Source organism: Chenopodium album, chromosome 11 (genome assembly GCF_948465745.1).
Source record: "Chenopodium album chromosome 11, dcCheAlbu1.1, whole genome shotgun sequence".
In the NCBI taxonomy this organism is placed as follows: domain Eukaryota; kingdom Viridiplantae; phylum Streptophyta; class Magnoliopsida; order Caryophyllales; family Amaranthaceae; genus Chenopodium; species Chenopodium album.
Genome location: NC_137844.1, coordinates 26,707,519 through 26,716,122, shown reverse-complemented (window position 1 = coordinate 26,716,122; position 8,604 = coordinate 26,707,519).

The following is an 8,604-nucleotide window of genomic DNA, read 5'->3' as shown; positions in this document are numbered from 1 at the left end:
CATCCGTCACCTTATTCTTAAAAGTTTCAACATCATCTTCAAAATTCATGTTACTATAATAAATATCAATTAATAAAAAGGTGCCATCATATTTTTGTCTAGGATCTAAAATGGAAGCAAAAATATAAATCTTAGGAATATCGGTGTAATATTTACGCCATTTATCCTCCATGGATGGAAGATATCCACGATAAACATGTTCTGATCGGTGTTCCGCAAAAAGTTGTGCAAGTAAACATGCATTGCTAAGAAAAGAATGAGCACAAGGATTATATACAGAAGAAAAACAATGTGTCATACCATATAGTAATTGTAAAAACTGCATATATTTTTCACAATTAGCCCAATCATCTTCAAGTAAAGCATTTTGTGGATATTTCATATTATAAAAAAGTGTTAAATGAACCTTGTACTCGATTGCCCGACTCAACATTTCATAGGTGGAGTTCCACCTAGTTGGACAATCCGGTGCTATTTTTATGGTTTTAATCCGTTGTTGCCTGCAAAAACCTTTCCATTCTTGATATCTCATGTTAGAGCTATTAATAGTGCAAATAGCACTCCGTATTTTGTGATAAAATGGACCAATTGCTTGTGTTCCATCCTTCACACACAAGTTAAGAACATGACAAATGCATCTAACATGAAGTGCTTCTCCATCTAATACTAAATCGGTTAATTGGGGTTTAACCAAATTCGCACTATATGTCATAGAAGTTGCGTTATCGAAAGTCATAGACATGATTTTATCCCTAAGACTATATGCATCAATAGCTTCCATTAAATGATGTGAAATGTTAAGACCGGTATGAGGGTATTCAAGCATTTTGAAATGAATGATGCGTTTTTGTAACATCCACTCATTATCTAACCAATGACAAGTAACACATAAATAGTGAAGTCCGTACCCACCATCCCATGCATCGGCGGTTAAAGAAACTCTACAAGGAAGATTAGCTAATTCATTTACTAATTTCAATTTGTACTCTAGATAAGTCTTCATGGCAGCAGATCGAACGGTTTTTCGGGACATTTTTTTGTGTTTTGGTTGTAGTGCTCGGTTAATATAGTTGTTGAAGGCATCATTTTCGGCGAAAAGAAAAGGTTGTTCTGCATGTACAAGCATTCTCCCAAGTTCATCCCTATCTCTCTCGTAATTGTAAATGAAACCTTGTGGATGGAATTGAGAAATTTTAGGTTGGGTTGGATCACTAGATGGTCCACCACATTTTTTTGTATGCCTAGTAAGGTGTCCCGTCCCTCCCTTGGTATCGGCCGAGAAAATTTTACCACAAGTCCGACACTTGCATTTTTTTCCATCTTTACTTAATTGATAATGTACCCAACATCCACTCTTTCTTTTGGTTTGAGCAAAATCCTCTTCGGTACACCACTCTAATATGTTAGGATTATGGGTGGATGGTTCACTCGACCCGCAAGCTTGTGTTTGGCTACCTTGGGAAGGAGGAGGAGGAGGAAAAGGAAATTCATATTGTTGAAATTGGGTTTGTTGAAATTGGGTCCAAGGAGCCATATCATCCATTTGTTCTTGCCCTCCCGTGTTTTGGGGATGAAAGAAAGGGGTGGAAGTGTTTGGAAAGGGCATGTTAGGAGAGGGAAAGGGCATGTTAGGGGGGGGCATAGACATTGAAGTGTTTGGGTTTGGTGATTCCCTACGTGTTGACTTGGCTTTTCTAGAGGAGGAGGAAACGTTCGGGTTTGATGCCATGATTAATTAATAATAATAACACAACTAACAATAACAAAGTAACAATTAACAACAATGAGATCAATGAGAATTAATTAGTAAGTAGTTTTTATATAAATTAAATTTTCAAAAATAATTATAATAATAGTAGATTACTTGGATCAATGAGATCCCAGGTAGGAGAGGTTAGGAGCGACGTTGTCCAGAGCCCAAATCCCGCCTTAGACAGATTTCAACAATCCAAATAACCCACAATTAAAATAGAAAGTAGTTTTTATATAATTAAGTAGTTCCAATAATAATAATAATAATAATAATAATAATAATAATAATAATAATAATAATAATAATAGTAATAATGATAATAAATTAATAATAGTAACAATAACAATAACAATAACAATAACAAATTAAAATAAAGTTGAGTTAGATCTTACAATGACGCTTCAATGCTTTCCCAAATTTATAATTTCCCGAATTTTTAATTTCCCGAATGTAAATATAACAATTTTTTTTTTTTTTTTTTTTTTGGTAGTAGACTAGTACAAGTAATAATAGTAAAAATGTAAAATTTATAAGAGAGTAGGAATTTTTTTTTTCTTTTCACAAAAGAGAGGAAGATTGTATGTTTTTTAGGAATTTGAGAATTGAGAATTTGGGAGTAAGAAAATTAGAGAATAAGAGAGAAGAGATGAGTTGATGAATTGTGAAAATTTTGGAGGAAAATATGAGGTATTTATAGGGGATTTGGGTGGGAAATGGGGTGGAAAATATGGCCGTTTATAGCTGTTGGAAAACGGCCATAAACGGCCATATTCCAACGGCACGGGCCGTGCCGTGCCGTGCCGTGCCTGGCCGTGCCGGGCCGTGCCTGGCCGTGCCGGGCCGTGCCACGTGCCGTGCCGGCGGGTCGTGCCGGCGTGCCGGCCCACGTGCCGGCCACCGTGCCGCCCGCCGTGCCACGGGCCGTGCCCGTGCCGGTCCCAAAAAATTTGTTCACGGCACGGCCCACGGCACGCCGGCGTGCCGCCGTGCCGTGCCGTGCCGGCCACCGTGCCCGTGCCGGGCCGTGCCGGAGTCGTGCCGGGCCCGTGCCGCCCGCGTGCCGGCACGACCCGTGCCCATCTTTACTTGTAATGGTGAAGAGAACATAACAAATAGTACACCAAGAAGCTTTGTTTCCTTAGTTTAACTTAATCAAGATTACATGCTTCAATATTGCACAACATAAAAACATAGTTCGTACTTTCAGTCACCTCAGACAGCCCTGCGATTATCCATACCATTTCTTGATATTGAATTAATGTGAAGGCAAAATCCTTTACTTAGTTGATTAGCACAACCAATCAAAATATCTCACTCAAGTAAAGTGAATCAGGTCCTATATTAATATTGTCAACATCACTATAGAATTAAATTACTCTTCTACCATGCCAATTCAAGCTACCCTAAGGCTGCTACCCTCTTAGCTAGCCTTGTTATTATCGCTATCACGCACATGACTACATGAGCATAATTGGTTTAAAGTTTGAACTAAATATGACATGTGTGGCAGAAATCGAATCAAACAATTATTATTCAAAGATAAAACAAAATAATTAAATCACTATACTACCATGCCAGTTCATGCTCATATGAATAAAATATATAAAATCAATTATTCAACTAATCGCACCATTAATTAGCTAATTAAACACTTAAAATCTTGAATTAATCACATCATTATTTAAATAAACATCCCATAACCAAATTAGTTAGAAAATCTGACCATCCAAAATAGAAGATGATAAGAAAGGGAGTAGATTGTAGCAAAGTACCATTCTTGGCCACCAAATTTTTCGTCAATGTAGTTGTAATTTTGGTTCTCTATTTCAACAAATTTCATTCCTGTAAGTCTCAAAAGCAATAATTGAAAAAAAAATAATAAACATCAGAAAACCCTTATTTTATTTATCTGCCAAATTGAAAATTAAAATGAATACACTAACTGAAACAAGAAAGATGAGACAAAAATTAAACATATCAATGTGACAGCATATTATTATATATATGAAGCCTTAATTTCAAAATTTCCTTAAAATTAAATTACAAGAAGAAGAGGTTAGCCTGGTTACCTGGAGAATGAAGAGCCTAATCCGGGGATGTGAGGTCATCGAGTCAGCGATGGAGGACTGTAGGGGCAGACGGAGCGACGAAGCAGAGGTGTGGAGGAAGGCTGGACAATCGGTGGTCATGAGAGATTGAGAGATTTTTTTTTTGACAGGAATGAGAGATTTTAGAGAGAGATTTTTTTTTTCTCTTATAAATTCCATAACTATACCCCGTAGTCCGTAATGAAGAGAGATACACCAGTACTGTTAAAATAATGTTATACGAAGTATTGAAGTACTCTTTTTTTTTTGAGAGAAAGTATTGAAGTACTTCGTAGTTAATTAACGTGTTACAACTAAGTGCTACTCACATAAAATCAAAATGTTACAACCAAGTGATACCTAATATCAAAGTGTTACGACCCAGTGATACCTAATATCAAAGTGCTACAAACAAGTGATACCTAAAATCAAAGTGTTACAAGGGTGTTACTTAAATATTGAATAATTTATAACTTCGAAAGTGTTACCATTTGGTGCTACTTAATGTCACTTTGTTGTAGCGAAAGCCAAGTGGGAGTAAAGTTAGATCTCGAAGAGATTTGAGACGAGCAACAAATGGATGTGGATAACACTACATCAGAGACGAGGGCGCATGAAATTAGCTAATTTGATAAATCATGTGTGGAAGCAAGCTAATTCAACTAGCGAGACTTCTATCGTCCTACTTGAATGAAAGGCTTCAAAGAGTTGAAAAGAATAATTATATTGTTGCTCATACCTATTGTAGGTTACTTAGGATCAAAACAAAACGTTTGTTGAAATTCTAATAAAAGGTGGATTCTAAAATTTTCCTATTAGAATGGTTGGAACCCACACCCTACAAGCAAGCTTTGGTAAGTGCCAACTTAGGAAGTGGCTTAAGGCCATGAAATCCAGAATGGACTCCATGTTTGTAAAGATGTGTTAGTCCATGATAGTCTTACAAATGGGGTCAAACCTATTAGCTGCATAATCCCTATTTGGATTCTTTTAGTGATAGCTGATTTTCGATTACGAAGTTTAGCATAAGATATCAAAACCGTCTTCTTGAAATGTTCTTGATGGAGGATATGTATATGATACAACCTAAGGGTTTTGCAAACTTCAGAAATTCATTTATGGATTGAAGTAAGCATCAAGGAGCTGGAACATTCGTTTCTATTAGGCAACCAAACAATTTGGTTTCCTCAAAGAACGAAAAGGAATCTTGTAGAGACAAGAAGTTTAGTGGGAGTAGTTGGTCTTCTTAGTCTTGTATGTAGATGATATATAGCTTATATCAAACGGCATATCAATGCTTGAGTCAATCAAGTAATGGTTAAAGAGTTTTTTCTATATAAAAGACTTAGGAGATGTTGAGTACATATTGGGAATCGAAATGAATCTTGAAGAATGATTGGACCTAATCAAGAGACTTATTTTGATAAGGTTCTTGAAAGGTTCAAGAAGCAAGACTCTAAAAAAGGATGTCTTCCCATGTTTCATGGTATTATGCTCAGTAAAACTCAGTGCCTTCAAAAGCCAGGAGAGTTGAGTCGTATGGATAGTGTACCTTATGCTTTTGAAAAAGGGTCCAATATATGTGCCATGATATGTACAAAGCAAGATTTTACATATGACTTGTGCATGTGTAGCAGGTTTCAAGAAAATTCAGGATGAGCATACTGAAAGCTACTAAGAACAAATCCTTGAGTACTTGAGAAGCACTAAAGGAATGTTTCTAGTTTATGGTGGCAAAAGTAAACAATATTTCAAAACGTTATGCGGATGCAAGTTTTCCAAATAGGCAAGATGTTTTTGGGTGTTGATTTGGTTACATTTTGTGTCTGAATGGAGAAGGACAGCAAGCTTGAAGAGTTCAAAGCAGAATGTTGTTGCATACTCAATGTTAGAATATGTGTTTTAGCTACAGTAAGATTGAAGTAGTTAAGGAGGAAGTTTGGATCAAATTGTCCTGTGACTAAAAGGATACCTTTGCTAAAAACAAAGGAGCCAGGGTCACATCACAAATCCAAACAAATAGATATGAGATATCATCTCATTTATGAGATCAATGACTTGCGGGATGTCTTGATCTGCAAAGTTTTATTATGAGTGAAAATATCACTTATTTATTTATTAAACCCCTTCCACAGACTAAGGTATGAGAGTCATATTAAAGTCTTGGATTGTAGCAAGATATGTAATTCAAGTTGTGAATGTTTTGAGAAAACATGTTACATAAGGAATGCATATATTTGCAGAATTATGTTTAAACAGAAATTTTCATTTCTCTTATTTAATTATGGTTTTGGAAATTAAGTAAAATGTCCAAAATAATTATGAATTGATGGGCTCACCAGGTTGATGACCTGGTGAATGAAACCCCACAGGTGAACAAAATTCATATATTATTTAAGTTCCTAGTTCAAAATCATTAAAGTGGACATAAATGATTTCAATAAATGGACTTGCATGTAAGATTGATTGGATAAAGCAGTTTCATGGGCTATAAGGGCATAGTGATGCTTGGTCAATCACTTGGATAAGCATGAATGATGCATGATCGAACTACTGACCTAATTTGAAGTTAAATTATAGAGCTTCCGGATATATTAGTGAATTCCTTTGACATGAGTGGAACATTGATTCTATTCAATAATTGATTTAACTGTGGTACATTCAAACGTCTTCCCGTAACTGGAGATTATAAAGGATGTTTCCTGGTTACTTCAAAAGTTGTGTGGGAGCTTTGTTGCTACAAGATTGGATTGAGTCCACCTATTAAATTAGGGAATGTTTAATAGCTGCTTGAAGAGGGAGAATTCAGAAAATACATGGCTGCGTTCAAATGTATTAATCAGTAATCATTTGGTTTTGTAATTCGCACTCAGATTTCAAGAAACGATTTGTAGATTAATATGATCTCAACATGGGATGCAATCATATTATCAAAGCGACACACCTTGACTTAAGGAATTTGAATATTACACACTTGTCTCAGACAAGTGGGAGATTGAAGGAATCATATCTTTTTCATGTGCAATTACTAGATATAAATGGATCAAATTATGAAGATAATTAAGTTTGTACATTTGGGTCGTCGTTATATCATAACTAGAGGTACTAACGATCTTTGGGCTAGTAAAATAGGCCAAAGCCCAATTGGACGGATCTTATTCATTGCCATCCATATCAGTTAGCTTTGCGGCACCTCCCGATAGGATAGTTTTGACAATGTATGGTCCTGACCAATTAGGCCTGAATTTGCCTCTTGGGTCTAGAACATTTTTCCTTAATGCTTTTAACACCAAGTCTCCTACTTTGATGTTTCTTGTCTTGACCTTCTTGTTAAAGTGTCTAGCCATACGAGTTTGGTAGCATTGAGTATGATGAAGAGCTCCTAGTCGTTTTTCATCAAGTAGAATCAGCTCCTCGTATCTTGCTCTAGTCCATTCGACTTCATCGAGTTTACATTCCAATGCAATGCGTAGGGAAGGGATTTCTAACTCTATAGGTTGTACGACGTCCATCCCAAAGACTAAGGAGAATGGCGTATTTCCTATTGATGATCGAATTGACGTGCGATAACCCCAAAGAGCAAAATGGAGTTTGTCAGGCCAATCCTTGTAATTTTCTGTCAATTTTTCAATGATGGTCTTTAAATTCTTATTGGCTGCCTCTACTGCACCATTTGCTCGAGGCCTATATGGGGAAGAGTGGTGGTGTTGAATGCCATACTTTTGTAGTAATTCTTCACATTCTGCTTGAAAGTGAGTTCCATTGTCACTTATCATTTCATGTGGGACACCATATCGACATATGATGTTCCTTTCGATAAAGAGTGCTACATGTTTTGCAGTGAGTTTTGCATATGAGGCTGCTTCGACCCACTTCGTGAAGTAATCGATTGCTACTAGGATGTATTCATGACCTCCTGTTCCAAGAGGAGTAATCTTTCCAATGATATCTATTCCCCATGTTGAAAATGGCCATGGTGATGTGTAGGTGTAAAGGAGTGATGGAGGATCATGCTGTAAGTTAGCATATATTTGGCATTTAGGGAATCTTTTTACATAATGATAACAATCCCTATTCATGGTAGTCCAATAATATCCCTTGCGCATTATCTTTTGGACTAGCATTTTTCCATTCACATGAGTTTCACATACTCCTTCGTGGACTATTCTCATTGCCCTTTGGGCTTCCTTTTTGCATACACATAAAAGAGCTCGACCTTTAGGTAACCTTTTGTGTAGCTCATTGTCTATGAGCACATATTGGGAAGCCAAAAGTCTTAAGGCTCGTTTTGCTCTCTTGTCAGCGTGGAGTGGATATTCCCCTTTGGTGACATAGTTGAGGATGTCTGTATACCAAGGTTCTTTTTCTTCTTCTTCTTCTTGGACTACTTCATCGTCTTCTATAGCTTGAATGTAAGCAGGTTTATGCCTCTTTTCTATTATCAACAGCATTTGCTCAATTTCCGTGGGAATTCTAACCATTGAGGCTAGTCTTGCCAAGGCATCGGCAAATTGATTTTCCTCTCTTGGTAGATATGTGTATTCTACCTTTTTTAACTGATTAGTGAGAATTTCCAGATATGTTTGGTAAGGAGCCAAGCTTTCGCTCCTTACTTTCCATCGTTTAGAAATTTGGTTGATGATTAAAGAAGAATCTCCGAATATTGAAAGTTTCTTTACTCCCAATGCCAAAGCTGTTTCGAGGCCTACCACGCATGCTTCATATTCCGCAGCGTTGTTGGTAACGTCAAAATCTAACTTTATG